This window comes from Aegilops tauschii, chromosome 5, assembly GCF_002575655.3.
Source record: "Aegilops tauschii subsp. strangulata cultivar AL8/78 chromosome 5, Aet v6.0, whole genome shotgun sequence".
NCBI lineage: Eukaryota > Viridiplantae > Streptophyta > Magnoliopsida > Poales > Poaceae > Aegilops > Aegilops tauschii.
This window is the reverse complement of record NC_053039.3, coordinates 89,681,421-89,697,146: the sequence shown is the minus strand read 5'-3', so window position 1 is coordinate 89,697,146 and position 15,726 is coordinate 89,681,421. Positions and strand designations below refer to the sequence as shown.

Genomic DNA, 15,726 nt, shown 5'->3' with positions numbered 1-15,726 from the left:
ACAAATAATAGCAAGATCTTTGTTTGCACAATGAAGAAGACATCAGTCAACTATAGGATGGTACTAACTCTTTTACCTTGTTTTTACCCCTTGCGCCATTTCAAAATTTATAACATCGATTTATGCATATCTTTGTTTTCAGTACTTTTCAAAGCAGTTCACCGATGATTACCTCTCAAACCACCTGCATGGTCAAGAGGCGAGGACGGTATTCATTCAACACCCACGGTACAATATTGAAGTCTTCCTGAAGAGGACGAAGGTTGGGAGGGAAATTGTCCATAGCCACTGGCCTAAATTTGCAAGGACATTCAACATCACTGAAGGCTCAATATTTGCCTTCCGCTTCTGTAGTTTCCCAGATGAGATTCTTCTGTCTATTTACCGTGCATGATGCTACTTTCCAAAGGTTTTCGATGTTGCATGTGAAACTTGGTGTTATTGTGTAATGGCGTAACTGAGTGCTGAAGCTATCTGATGTAATTCAATTATGAAATCATGGTTGCCATTATACGGATATGAAATATCTGGTGTGTTTTATAAGAAATGTCAATTTGATTACTACATGGATTATCAATAATAGGCTAATTACCCTGCTCATTGGGGTTGTCTGTTGCAGACAGTTACTCAGACAACACCGTGGGTGATGAACTCAAACACCCCACACGGTTTCTAGAAAATAGGCGTGCTGGATCAACTAACAATCACACAGGGCTTCCGACAGAGAAATGTTTGCGTTAGGCCACCTTGCACAAATGTTTCCACACAAAAAATTGTGTGTGATATACATACGAACGGAAATGTGTTTCTCGGATTCACCATGTGGGATGTACATACGAATGGAAACGATTGGGTTTCAATGCCTCGCCCGATCGCACACGATCTCATTTTGCCCCCGCCTGTGTGGCCGAAGGGCCTATCCCCGACGGTTTCTGGGTCGTGTGGGAAGGACCCCCCTATCGCACACACTCAATAGACGACGGTTTAAAACTCCGTCGTGGAAAGGGGGTAAAAACTGTTTGTATAGCATGTCTCTGCACCAGTGATGCACCGAGTAATGGCAGCGGCCATCACATCGATGATGGTTAACCCGTTGTGAGCTAACCACTTCACTTGAGCAGCCAGACGCTTTACTTCGGCGCTTTCCTTTTGGGAAGGACGCTTTGGTCGCCAGTTAATCCGCTTCTTTGAAGAAGCGAGAGAGAATTCGGGTAGCCCCCTCTGAGTTGGATCGAATAGGGGGACGTCTCCGATGTAGAACCACTCTGAGGTCCACTCTTTGGCATTATTCTTAGGAGTCCCTACTGGATACCTTGTCCTAGCAATACGCCATACTTCGGCCCCACCGACCTCATGGGTTTCCCCTCCTCGGGTGCGGGGGACAAGGTAGAAAAATTTCCTCCACAGTTTGAAGTGTGCCTCACAACCCAGGAACATCTCACAAAGGGCAACGTAACCCGCGATATGTAAAATTGATCTCAGGGTGAGGTGGTGGAGTTGGATCCCGTAGAACTCGAATAAACCCCATAGAAAGGGGTACCTAGGGTTTAGTTCATCCAATCTCGAGGTAGATCAACTCTGTAACCATCATATACACACATAAATATAATCAAGCAGGACGTAGGGCTTTACCTCTTCGAGAGGGCCTTAACGTGGGTACATACTATCTCTGCATTCAGTGTTACCCATCGATCCAAGATGCATAGCTCGGGACCCCCTACCCGAGATCCGCCGGTTTTGACACCGACAACTAAGTTAATAGGTTAGTCCCAAAAAAGATATATAATTGCTTGAAAGTGTATAAAACATCCAAGATTGATAATATAGTAGCATGGAACAATAAAAAATTATAGATGCATTAGAGACGTATCAGATATTACCAACACTGTTTCTCACTATTTGAGGAAATACTATTTTGACTTGCAATTTTAAATTTGAATTTGACTTTGATTTGGTACAGGTGGAATTCATTATTGCAAAATATGATGACATGGTATAATTAGAGGGGAGGTCACTGTAGCTTAATTATAGGGGCGTTACACCCACACAAGCAAGGCAACAGTTTAAAACTATGTCGTAGAAAGGGGGTAAACACTACTTGTATAGGACGTCGATGCACCAGTGGCTCCACAATTCCTCAGATATTCCAAAATAATTCTCCAAAAATCCTCGCTTCATTTTGAGCTTTGGAGCATTGCTATCTTTGTTGTTTCTTTTTTAGGTCAAAATTCCAGCTACCGGTAATCCCCCTCTCTTGGTGTAACTTGCATTTAGGACCACCTAGTAGTTTTGAGTGACCTTTAGAATCATGGTACCTTTTGACTAACGATAGTGTTTTAGGCTATTATGTACTGCCTAGGAATGATGAACAAGTTATAAGGTTAAAGTATGTGATGCTTAGTCATGATCTATACTAACTAGTGGGTAAGGTACACAAATGCATTGATACGTCTCCAACGTATCTATAATTTTTTATTGTTTCATGCTGTTATATTATCAATCTTGGATGTTTTATAATCATTTTATAGTCATTTTATATCATTTTTTGGTACTAACCTATTGACATAGTGCCAGGTGCTAGTTGCTGTTTTTTCCATGTTTTTTACATCGCAAAATATTAATATCAAACGGAGTCCAAATGCCACGAAACTTTACGGAGATTTTTTTTGGACCAGAAGGAACATAATGGGCCCTGGCTGCACCTGGCGGGTGCCCTGAGGGGAGCACAACCCACCAGGGCGCGCCAAGAGGCCCAGGCGTGCCCTGGTGGGTTGTGCCCACCTCGGGTGCCCCCGGACCGCCTCTTCGCTCTATAAATACCCCAATATTCAAAAAACCCTAGGGGAGTCAACGAAATATTGATCCAGCCGCCGCAGAGTCCAGAACCACCAGATCCAATCTAGAGACCATCTCAGATGGAGTTCACCACCTCCATTGCTGCCTCTCTGATGATGCGTTAGTAGTTCTATGTTGACCTTCGGGTCCATAGTTAGTACCTAGATGGCTTCCTCTCTCTCTCTCTCTCTCTTGATTCTAAATACAATGGTCTCTTGGAGATCCATATGATGTAACTCTTTTGCGGTGTGTTTGTTTGGATCCAATGAACTTTGAGTTTATGATCAGATCTATCTCTTATTATATCCATGATAGTATTTGAGTTTCTTTGATCTCTTTTATGCATGATTGCTTATAGCCTCGTATTTCTTCTCTGGTATTTGGGTTTTTTTTGGCCAACTTGATCTATTTATCTTGCAATGGGAAGAGGTGCTTTGTAGTGGGTTCGATCTTACGGTGCTTGATCCCAGTGATAGAAGGGGAACCGACACGTATGTATCGTTGCTACTAAGGAGAAAATGATGGGTTCTATCTCTACATAGATAGATCTTGTCTACATCATGCCATCGTTCTTATTGCATTACTCTGTTTCTCCATGAACTTAATACACTAGATGCATCACTGGTGCGCGTCGGTGCTAAACAAACGGTTTTTAACCCCTTTCCGTGATGGCATTTGGAACCATCGCCAAGTGAGTGTGGGCGATAGGGGGGTCCTTCCCACACGACCCAGAAATCGTCGGGGATAGGCCCTCCTGGGACACAGGCTGGGGCCGTTTGTGATCGGGCGAGGCGTCAAAACCCAATCATTTCCGTAGGTATGTACATCCCACATGGTAATCCGAGAAAATCATTTCCGTAGGTATGTACATCCCACACGGTGAATCCTAGAAAAACATTTTTTCCGTATGTATATCACACACAGTTAATCCAAGGAATACGTTTCCGTTCTTATGTACATCCCACATAGTCAATCCAGGGAAAACGTTTCCGTTCGTATGTACACCCCACACAGTTTTATTTGTAGGCTCGTGTGTGAAAGGTGTAACTATCACACACGGTCTGCCTTGGTTAACTGTTTGCTTTTATCAACTATATCACACACGATTTGATGAAGAAAACTGTGTGACATTGGGCTATCCATCGCAAGCACTTTTACTGCTAGAACCGTTTGCAAAGGTCCATGAAACATTTAGCAGGTTTACTAGTTTACAATTAATAATTCCAATATTACGCAAATTCACATTTCATATCGAACAGCTGTTTGTCAGTTTCATATCAGGCACATAAATATATTATAACATCACAGTACGGTAGCTACATGAAAACAGCACGGTACAACATATAGCTAGTTCAACTTCATAAGAACAATATATTCATTTCCCTAATCGAGATCATCCAGGCTCATCTTATCCACCTCTGCTTTCAGTTCAGTAAGAACCTGTTTTGCACGGGCCAACTGGGAAAGTGCCTCCTCCTTCGCCAACACCATCTTAGCAAAGTGTGATTTAAAAAATCTGAGCTCATTCTCCACCTTCAACTTTTTATCCCGCATCTTCAAATATTCTTCACTGTTGACAACAGTTTCTCTAAGCCTACATCTATTCTCTTCCTCATACATGCTCCAGAGCTTCGCTAGGCACATCTTCAAAGATTGTGGCCACTTTTGATCAACCCACTCCAAGTAAGAACACTTCCGTTCATCCTGTAATATTTAAAACTAGATCAGTAACAATTGTAGGGGAAATGGGTTTATAGAAACATAGAAAATCACCATGCTTACTTTGAAAAACTGGAGAAACATGTTAATTATGACATATCTTCTCAAAAAGATCAATGTGCAAATGAAATAATTGATACTGAGACAATAACCAAATTCTGGAACATCAGAAGCTATAATTAACTACAATGACGCTACAAGTTCTTACTCATGTAACATTTTATGAGGAGGGTAAATATAACTGCAACAGCATAGCAACAGTGTTTGGATGACAGCAAATTGATACTAACAGGTGTGTACATGCACAAATTTAGTAACATAGAACTAATAGCACTAAGGCCGTCCACTATGTATGCCAAAACAGAGGGTAAAGACAACTGTTGCTACATCTCGCACCGGTGCCCTGCACTGGCGAGCCGATGCAGCGGAAAAAAATCAGGGACCTGGACTTCGGAGCACGTAGTTGCTCCGATGCCCAGTTCCTTCGTGCCATAAAGATTTAGTATTTTACTGCTTGGCTGCTCTGATGTGTGGACCAAAGTTGGCTGCACAAACTGCTGAAGCGGTGCCAAATAATTTTCTAATGGCACCGTCGATGAGATGGCAACAATTTTAGATACTAGGTACAAACTGTGACACTGTCTTAGGATGCATTTGGTTGAAGGTGTGGTGTGAATGGGTTGGGACCATGACAGCGTCTGAATCACATCTAACAAATGATTTGTAACAACGAAAGAGGGTCTAACCTTCTCTGCACATGCCAGAAACTTCCTCCCACTGTCCACAGAATCACACGCGACTAGCTTCCTGCATGGAGATTGATGGTGACAACGAGCAAATAGATCTTCAGCCACCCCGCCCCATTCGTTGCCACTCATGGTCGTAGGGAGCTACAAGAGGAAGAAATGACTCAAATCGACCATCAGGTAAAATCCTTCATTCCAATTCATAGCCTGAGAGAGAGAAGAGAGGCATACCCGGGTGGTGAAGGAGTCGTCGCCGGAGGTGGAACCGCTGGAGAGGTCTTTGAAGAAGACCGTGATGACCCCGTCCGTAGGATGCGAGACGGCGAGAGCGAGGAAGCGGCTATAGCTTAGGAAGGAAGGAAGGAAGGAGGAAACAGGGGAAATGTGACTTGTGGTTGGGGAGAAAAGAGGGTGGGGAAGGGGGCGGGGGTAGATATTTTGGCGGTAGGCCAAAATTTTGGAAATGTCGAGGGAAACTTTGCGCGCGGTGCCGCTGAACCTTTCACTTTGAACGATTGTGCGCATGCAAACGATTCTTCTGCTTTACGCGCATGGGATGAGTTTGATAATTCAAATTTTGGTGGAAATTTCCCCGGGTACGTCATTGCATAATTTAGCATCGCTTGCTAATTTGGGCACACAAAAGAGCATACAACAGACAGACCACACTTACTTCATCGAGCAATTTTAGTAATTAAACAGAGCTAGTTGACCTAAACATTGCTCTAACAAAAGACCAGCATTAAAAACAAAGCCTAAGTACGCATAATTTTAACGAATCCGCCGCCGTGCCGGCCTATGCATCGCCGGTGTGAGATGAGACGTCGATGACTTTTTCTGGCAACATGCCGCCGTTGGTGGATGTCACAGCCCTAGAATACCTAAGTGTAATAGTTGCATCAGTGATCATGCATCATGTTTAATTCAAGAAATTGAAATGAGGAATATTCAAAGCCTCAGAAATTATTTTAAAAGAAGGGCAATTAAGGGGGAACAATTACCGGCAATTGAGGGAAATTATTTTAAAAGAAGGGCAATTGAAATGAGGTATATCTCATCGTCGGAACCACATCTACTAAGGGGGAACAATTACCGGCAACAGAAAGAAAATACAATCAATGCAATGCAACAATATGATGCATGAATGCGACATGGCAATATGTTATTGATTGAGCTAATGCAACTACCAACAAGTTAAATGAAGTTGGTTTGAACCCTTGGTTCAAATTCAAACTCCATATGTTAATATTCAAATGACATTTAATTGATTTGACCTGATCAGCAGGCATAAGTTTCTCAAACATGCATGGCAATGCCATAAATAGATTCCTTGGATTTTTCTGATAATTTTTCATATATAGCCTATTTCATTTGGAGTTACGGTTTAATTTCTATGATTTTTAGAAGTTTATAGCATTTTCTGGAATTTCCTGGCTATTTAAAAAAAGAACTAAATTCAGAAAATGCATTACTGCGTTAGCAATGCGTCATTGTCACGTCAGCAAATCAACAGGGGCCGTCCAGGTCAAACCTGACCAATGGGTCCCACTGGTCAGTCTCACAGTGCTCGCTCGAGTCACACACAGGTGGGACCGGTCAACGTACACGTCAGCAAGGTCAATGCCGACGCGTGGGTCCAGTCGAATTAGATTAATTCTAACTAATTACGTTAGCTGGTTAACTAAACCAGTGGGGCCCGTCTGTCATTGACCCTTGGGGTTATACTAATATGTGATTAGTGCTAATTAAGCAAGTGTCACGTCAGCCCGCCGGAGTTTGGCCGGCGGCGACCAAAACCGCGGCGGACGCTCGCCGGAAACGCTGCTCCGGCAGCGGTTCGACTCGCTAAGGGCACCAGGCTGTAGCCCTTCCTCCCGCGCATCCAACGGAGGCAGCAGGGGGCGTAGGGTGCCAACGGAGGCAGCAGGGGGCGTAGGGTGGCTCGAGCTCGCCGGAAGCGAGCTCGCGGCGGTGGCCGGAGTTCGGGTATCGACCGAACGACGCCACAAAGCACAGTAGTTGCAGCGGTTGGATGTTTTGGGTTCCTGCAAACGCACTGAGTGCGTTGGTATGTCGGCTGCAAGTGGGGGATCTTGGGAGTGCGGAACTTGCCGGCCATGGCAGACGGCGGCGCGGGAGCTTGCGGGGCAGCAGCTAGAGGACGCGAGGGACAACGGGGCAAGGGGGAACGGGTCAGCGGCTCAGCACGGGTCGTCCGGTGCTGCTGGAGAGGCCGGGGAAGTACGGGTTCCAGCAAATCGACGACGACGGCCTTCGGTGCCCGTGGAAGAAGAAGTCGATGGAGCCGGCGTTGGAGGGCATCCGGCGAGGCTTGGATCGTCGAGGATGAAGCTGGAGATGATAAGGAGCTCGGGGAGGCGGAGATGGAGCGAGTGAGTGGCTGGCCGCGGTGGCAGCGAACGGCGGCGACGAGCCCCGCTCGGGAGAGCTCGGATGCGACCGGGGAGATGGGAAAAGTGAGCGGCGAGTGAGGGGGAAGTACCAGGGGGTTCCAGGGAAGTCGTGGCAGCCTTGGACGAGTCGGGGACGCAGCAGGCAGGCAGGAGGTGGCCTCGGGCGCGTGCGCTCGCCGTGGGCACACGCCCTCGTGCCCACTGGCAGGAGGTTGAGGACGACTGGTGCAAGGGCCTGGTGGGTTGGCTTCTCTCCTGGGCCAGGTAAGCTACAGGTAAGATCTGTTCTGTTTTATCTTCCTTCTGTTTTTCTTTTATTTAATCTTTTGCCACTGTTTTGAATTCAAACAAAATTCAAAAAATGCCAAAACATCCTCTGAGTATTTTTATGTTGCTTCATGGACTTTTCCAGAGGCAGATAAATTATCACAGAGCATTTGAAAATATATCCCATATATATTTGAATATATTTTCAAATTCAAATAGAATATTGTTTTAAATTCAGACACCAAATAATTCCTTAAAAATGTTCCAAAATTTTGGGGTGGTATATAACCCTTGCCAAAATTCATAAAACTATTTTTAGGGTATTTTGGAATCACTGAATGCAATTTAAAGGGTTCTTGCCCTTCTTTTAAAATAATTCCTGCGGCTTTGAATATTGCTCATTTCAATTTCTTGAATTAAACATGATGCATGCTCACTGATGCAACTATTACACTCAGGTATTCTAGGGCTGTGACAACTCACTCCACTAAACAAGAATCTCGTCCCGAGATTCAAGCGTAGGGTAAGATGAAGGGGGAATGCAAACTAACACAATCTTCATGATCCAGGTGGCACTTCATAAGAATGTTGATTCGATCACCATCATTGTCTCGATGTCTTGCTCCGAGAACTCCAACTAACATGACAAAGGTTCACTAGGTAGGCAACAATTCCACACCTAAAAGGGTGGTGAACGGTTGTCAACGTAGCAAGGATTTGAGTTGCCATGATACCATAACGAGACACCTTAGAGAAGGATGACTCGTAGAATTATCCCTTAAGTGGCAAAAAGAATTACTTTTGATTTAGAGATCAATAAAATTCTCTATACCAACCTGAGGCAATTCACCAACAATCGTTTGGCGGGGTACGAAAGGATGGCATAACCGGACTAGAATGGATGATGTGGTCTACCTTGTTGAAGACAACACAAGGAATGATTTTTGCTTGTCATCAGAAATGGGTGGGACCCATGGTAGACTGGCACAATGACGGGTGCATGCTGGGAACAAAATGCAAATGTTGGGAATGATTCTAGTAACTAGGGAAAAACTCAATAGTCAAGAGTGATTCCACTGTTTGAATGGTTATAGTATAATCGAGGGAACTGAGAGCACAAGAATTCCTAGGGAGCAACTTCTACAATAAGTCATGCGAAGTCCTCATAGAGAAGATGGAAAAAATTGCTCAATCAAGACACTACAATGATAGATCTTCCGACTAGGTGTGTCGGCCAGAACATCAATCTTGTCGGGACCTACATCATAGATCTTGGAATAGCTCCAACCATCATATCTGCCAGATATTCAGATCTGGTTGGTAACGGAACATTTCAGACCGCATGCAGAAGAGTAGGACTGGCAGAGTCACAACATAGAATCGAGAACTCATCAAGAGCACTCTGGTTGTGATCTTTCGGCTCAACGAGGAACTTCTGCCATAAGTAGTTCATGGTATTTGGAAGAAGAAATACCACGGACCTCGAGGACTATCGCAAAGGTTACTAATATCCTGAAGGAACTAGCAATCCCTACCAACAGGAAGTAAGTAGAGTGAATCTTGGGTTCAAGAACCCAGGAATGGAATGTCTACTAACTAAGTGGCATCACTGGATGCTTTAGAGAATGATGGCCAGAATCATCACACTGGGAACACAAAACATGGCTAGATTACTAGGAGATCCTCTAAGACACCTAGGGTCATAATAATAGCTCCAACATATATGTCGAGGTAATGGAGTACCTCAACTCAGCAATTAGTGTGGTTAATCTGGCCCAAAAGGATCATCGGGAACGGGAAGAAGGGATTTGCAAATGCATCAGACTATTTAGAAACCTGGGATGACTCGGATAGCATAACGGCTGTAACTGCTCAAAAAGATTTGAGACATCCTGCAAAAATGGTGGCATTACCACTCAACATCACAATATCAAGGTTCCGAGATCAACTGTCAACACACAGAAATAGTAGGAACTAAGAATTGAATCCATCAATCCTACAAGTCTATGGATTAGTAACACGTCATCCTGATAGATAGATGAGAAGGCCTAGTTATTAATCCCCGTAGAAGAGAAGAGCATGACTCAGATCAGAAGGACATAAGGTATAAGGAGTAAAAGAGCCTTACGTTCCCTCCCACAATAAATTCCCTTATATAACTAAAGCATTTCTAGACTCAACTTCGACCAGTTTGGCTTGGTAATCCTACAGGCAGTCAGGCTCTAATACCAAAGATGTCAGGACCCCGATCCTAAGTCACACTGATCTAGCATGTAACACATCATATCACTTTGCGGCCTCACGCACGGTATTCCCACGGGTGCCACCTTACCTGGCCCGGGACCGTTTGCGCCTTTTGGCTCACGTATATGATAGTGTCGCTAGCATCCATATGACAGAGAACCCGGGCCGACATGACTAGTCGTGAACCCAAAGTGGCACTAACTTACAGGGACATCATGCATGACCCAGCAACGAACGTGTCGGTCATCAGCGAGTGAATCCGGGCTGTAGCAGCTAGGCTAGCAGGACTCCGAAGAATCCGGGCTGTAGCAGGCTAACAGGACTCCGGTAGACACCGTGTGACATTTCCCCAAAGGGACAGACACAGGAACGAAGAAGGACACATGCCAGCCAGCCAAGTGTTCCGGAGCAGTAGCAAGCTACCATGGCTCAGTGGAAGCACTAGGAGACATTTCCCGGTAAGAGAGGCTACCAAGGATAAACAACTAGGTTGTCGGATCCCACACATACCAAGCATTTCAAATCATACACACAATATGCTCGATATGTGCAAATACAACATGGCATCACAACAGAACTCTACAACTCAAAGTATTTATTCATTAGGCTCTGGAGAGCCAGATATTACAAACATGGGTCTGATGACCCAGCATTCAAGTCATACAAGCAACAAGCACATGTGGAAGCTTATCTTGTCTGAGTACAGACAACTACAAATGAAAAAGGCTAAGAAGCCTGACTGTCTACAAGACCCTGCCGAGGGCACAAGATCGTAGTTAAGGTAACAAGCTAAACGTCGAAGTTCACGCGGAACTACTAGCGAGACTGAAGTCTCTCTGCAAAAACATAAATTAAGCAAACGTGAGTACAAATGTACCCAGCAAGACTTACATTAGAACTATCTACATATGCATCAGTATCAACAAAGGGGGTGGTGGAGTTTAACTGCAGCAAGCCAGCTTTGACTCAGTGGCTAACCTGAACTACTACTGCAAGTAACTCTTTTGAGGTGGCGCACACGAGTCCACACATTCACCATATCAATACACCACTATGGATCCGCTCCTGTCTCCCTACGAGAACGCCATCCATAGCACTCACGCTTATCTTGCGCATTTTAGAGTATCCACTTTCACTTGTCTATGAACTGTACAGGCAACCCAGAAGTCCTTTACCGCGGACGCGGCTATTCGAATAGATGATGTTAACCCTGCAGGGGTGTACTTATTCACACACGCTCTCGCCACTTACCACCATGTACATGTCATGTATCTCGGCAACCTTCAAGCGGAAGCCTGGCGAGGGAGTCGGCCACGACCTGACTAACCACACAAGTCTCTAATCCAGGTTTATCGCCTATTCGGGTTCCATCCGCAAGGAGATCCGGCCGGGGTTTCACTCACGGCCCCAAATGATGAGAGCAGGGTTCCCGAGGCACCAAACGGGCGTCCCGGTACACCATGCCTCGTGTCTCTACCACATCATAGCCCACCCCTAGGGTCAGCGCTACGCACGGCCCCCAACACATATCCTACAAACACCAGAAACTAGTTGCAACTCCTGGACAGAGATCAAGGCGATTAATAAGTTGAGAGGGGAACTTAAGCATTCCAATGCATGGTAGTAGCTGTTCATGGATCACAAACACAGAACTCAGTTCCTGAGGACGGCTGCAATGAGACAACCCACCATGGACTCCTATATGGCCTCTCACCGCTACCTTTACCAAATCGTGTTCACACACTTAGCTCTCAACAGTAGGACATGTTCACCACATTCCAATTCATCCTCGATGAATCAGACCTGACTCAACTCTAAGCAGTAGCAGGCATGACAACAAGCATGAATGAGTAGGCACATCAGGGCTCAAACAACTCCTACTCATGCTAGTGGGTTTCATCTATTTACTGTGGCAATGACAGGTCATGCAAAGGAAAGGGGTTCAATACCGCAGCATGTAACAGTTGAATCATTGTTGTCCTAATGCAGTAAAAGAGAGCAGGAGCGAGAGAGTGGGATTGTATCGGAATGAACAAGGGGGTTTTGCTTGCCTGGCACTTCTGAAGATAATATAGCTCTTCATCGGTGTCATCAATCTCATCGTCAGAACCACGTCTACTGAGGGGGAACAATTACCGGCAATACAGAGAAAACACAATCAATGCAATGCAACAATATGATACATGAATGTGACATGGCAATCTGCTGTTGATTGAGCTAATGCAACTACCAACAAGTTAAATGAAGTTGGTTTGAACCCTAGGTTCAAATTCAAACTCCATATGTTAATATTCAAATGACATTTAATTGATTTGACCTCATCAGCAGGCATAAGTTTCTCAAACATGCATGGCAATGCCATAAACAGATTCCTTGGATTTTCTAATAATTTTTCATATATAACCTATTTCATTTGGAGTTGCGGTTTAATTTCTATGATTTTTAGAAGTTTATAACATTTTCTGGAATTTCCTGGCTATTTAAAAAAGAACTAAATCCAGAAAATGCATTACTGCGTCAGCAATGCGTCACTGTCACGTCAGCTAGTCAACAGGGGCCGTCTAGGTCAAACCTGAACAGTGAGTCCCACTGGTCAGTCTCACAGTGCTCGCTCGAGTCACACACAGGTGGGACCGGTCAACGTACACGTCAGCAAGGTCAATGCTGACGCGTGGGTCCAGTCGAATTAGATTAATTCTAACTAATTACATTACCTGGTTAACTAAACCGGTGGGGCCCGTCTGTCATTGACCGTTGGGGTTATACTAATATGTGATTAGTGCTAATTAAGCAAGTGCCACGTCAGCCCGCCGGAGTTTGGCCGGCGGCGACTAAAACCGCGGTAGACGCTCGCCGGAAACGCTGCTCCGGCAACGGTTCGACTCGCTAAGGGCACCAGGCTGTAGCCCTTCCTCCCGCGCATCCAACGGAGGCAGCAGGGGGCATAAGGTGGCTCGAGCTCGCGGCGGTGGCCGGAGTTCGGGCATCGACCAAACGACGCCAAAAAGCACGGTAGTTGCAACGGTTGGATGTTTTGGGTTCCTGCAAATGCACTGAGCACGTTGGTATGCTCGGCTACAAGCGGGGGATCTCGGGAGTGCGGAACTTGCCGGCCATGGCGGACGGCGGCGCGGGAGCTTGCGGGGCAGCAGCTAGAGGACACGAGGGACAACGGGGCAAGGGGGAACGGGTCAGCGGCTCAGGAATTTCAAACATATTGGTCTAACGGCTATGACACAATTAAGCATGGAGTGACATGGCATTTTAATTCCAAAAAAAATAGAAACACATGAAACCTTGGTTGATGTAATGTCATGCCATCAAGATGATGTGGTAAAGAAACTGGCATGTTTGACGAAAGTTTGGACACAGACCCCTCACAAACCGGAGCAACTCACTAGAAGGCCCGTGGTTTCGAGAAGGAACAATGCATGTTTGATGACGAACGGGAGATAGCTTCCTCTTACGGCCTTCAATTTTTTTTACATCTAACATGCACTACTACAACTGTAATGTGAAATTTTTGAAAATTCTAGGGGTCATTTGACCTTTTAAAGACATTTAAGTGATTTTATAGCCATTTAATGACCGTAATTCAAATTTGAACTACATCTACATGCAACGCCTAACCAAAACGGTTTGAAAAATCATATATGTGTACTTGTGTGCGAGTTAATTCCATGTGCAGTAAATTCGAAGGAATTTTCAAACATATTGGTCTCACGACATGGACACATGCATACGTATGCATGGAGTGCCATGGCATTTTAATTCTAAAAAATTGAAAAAATGATCAGAAAACATGAAACCTTGGTTGATTTAATGTCATGCCACCAAGATGATGTGGTAAAAAATTGGCCTGTTTCACGAAAGTTTGGACACACACCCCTCACAAACCGGAGCAACTCACTAGAAGGTTCGTGGTTCCGAGAGGGAATAATGCATGTTTGATGACGAACGGGAGATAGCTTCCTCTTACGGCCTTCAATTTTTTTCTACGTCTAACATACACTAATACAACTGTCATGTGAAATTTTTGAAAATTTCAGGGGTCATTTGACATTTTAAAGACATTTAAGTGATTTTCTACCCATTTAATGACCGTAATGCAAATTTGAAATACATCTAAATGCAACGCCTAACCATAACGGTTTGAAAAATCATATTTTTGTGTACTTGTGTGCGAGTTAATTCCATGTGCAGTAAATTAGAAGGAATTTTCAAACATATTGGTCTCAGGGCATGGGCACATGCATGGAGTGCCATGACATTTTAATTCCAAAAAATTAAAAAAGATCAGAAAAACATGAAACCTTGCTTGACTTAATGTCATGCCATTAAGATGATGTGGTAAAAAAATGGCCTGTTTGATGAAAGTTTGGACACACACCCCTCACAAACCGGAGCAACTCACTAGAAGGTTTGTGGTTCCGAGAGGGAACAATGCATGTTTGATGATGAACGGGAGATAGCTTCCTCTTACAACCTTCAATTTTTTCTATGTTTAACGTGCACTAATACAATTGTCATGTGAAAATTTGGAAAATTTCAGGGGTCATTTGACCTTCTAAAGTCATTTAAGTGATTTCCTAACCATTTAATGATCGTAATTCAAATTTGAACTACATCTACATGCAACACCTAACCATAACGGTTTGAAAAATCACATTTTTGTGTACTCGTGTGCGAGTTAAAAAATCATCAGACGATGTAAATATCTGCTGTTCAAAAAAGAAAATGTAAAGATCTGGCAAGACAACCGGCCCCCACACGATTGGTACTCTATCTCGCGGCTCGAGGTTTGGTAGGTGAGTGGCGGGGATCATTAAGCAGACACGGTTCTGCATTGGAAACCGTCAACAATTATGTTCACACATGGATTTTGGCTATTATGTTCACACACGGATTTTGCAGCGGGAATCATGTGTAATTCAAACTACAGTACTCGTAAATTTCGGCAACCGGCGTGTGTACTGTCCCCGTTGATCTAGATTCCGGCCGCCAATAAATACTACCATGCTCACGTCGTCCCGCCTGCATTCTCATCTACATCCTCCCCTCGCTCGCCCTCTCTCTCTCTATCTCTCTCTCTCTCTCAAATCCCTGCCATGGCGCTGCTGGTCTGCCGACGCACCGACGAGGAGTCGCCGCCCCCCCCCCCGAGGACGCTCACTCGATTAGCAGCGACGAGGACCCCTATGCGCCGCCTGATGAGGTTGCGCTGGACCCCCCAACTTTGGATTGGTTTTGGGGCCAGTACAATCTTTGTTTGTGGAAGTCGCTGCCGCCGGTTGAGAAAGCCAGGCAAGTGGCGTTCAAGAAGGAGATGGCGGAGGAGGAAGCCAGGTACCGGGCGGCCTGTGAAGCCCGTGATGCTGCCTGGAAAAAGTAGGCGGCGGAGCTTTGGGGGCGAGCACGTCGTCGTGCCGCAGAGGTGTACGAAGACGGGTACTTCGCGAGGAAGGTCATAGGCGCCTGGAGCCGCATCGCTGCGTGGAGGT

The 15,726-nt window shown here is 45.1% G+C and overlaps 1 long non-coding RNA gene across 1 annotated transcript; it reads right to left on the bottom strand.

Moving 5' to 3' along the window:
- Positions 1 to 5,857: 5,857 nt before the first annotated feature.
- On the bottom strand, positions 5,858 to 8,972 carry LOC141022325 (uncharacterized). The gene is made up of 2 exons (XR_012183610.1): positions 7,804 to 8,972; positions 5,858 to 6,181 (listed from the first exon to the last, which is right to left on the bottom strand). It is a non-coding gene; the product is annotated as an uncharacterized lncRNA (long non-coding RNA).
- Between the last annotated feature and the right edge of the window lie 6,754 nt (positions 8,973 to 15,726).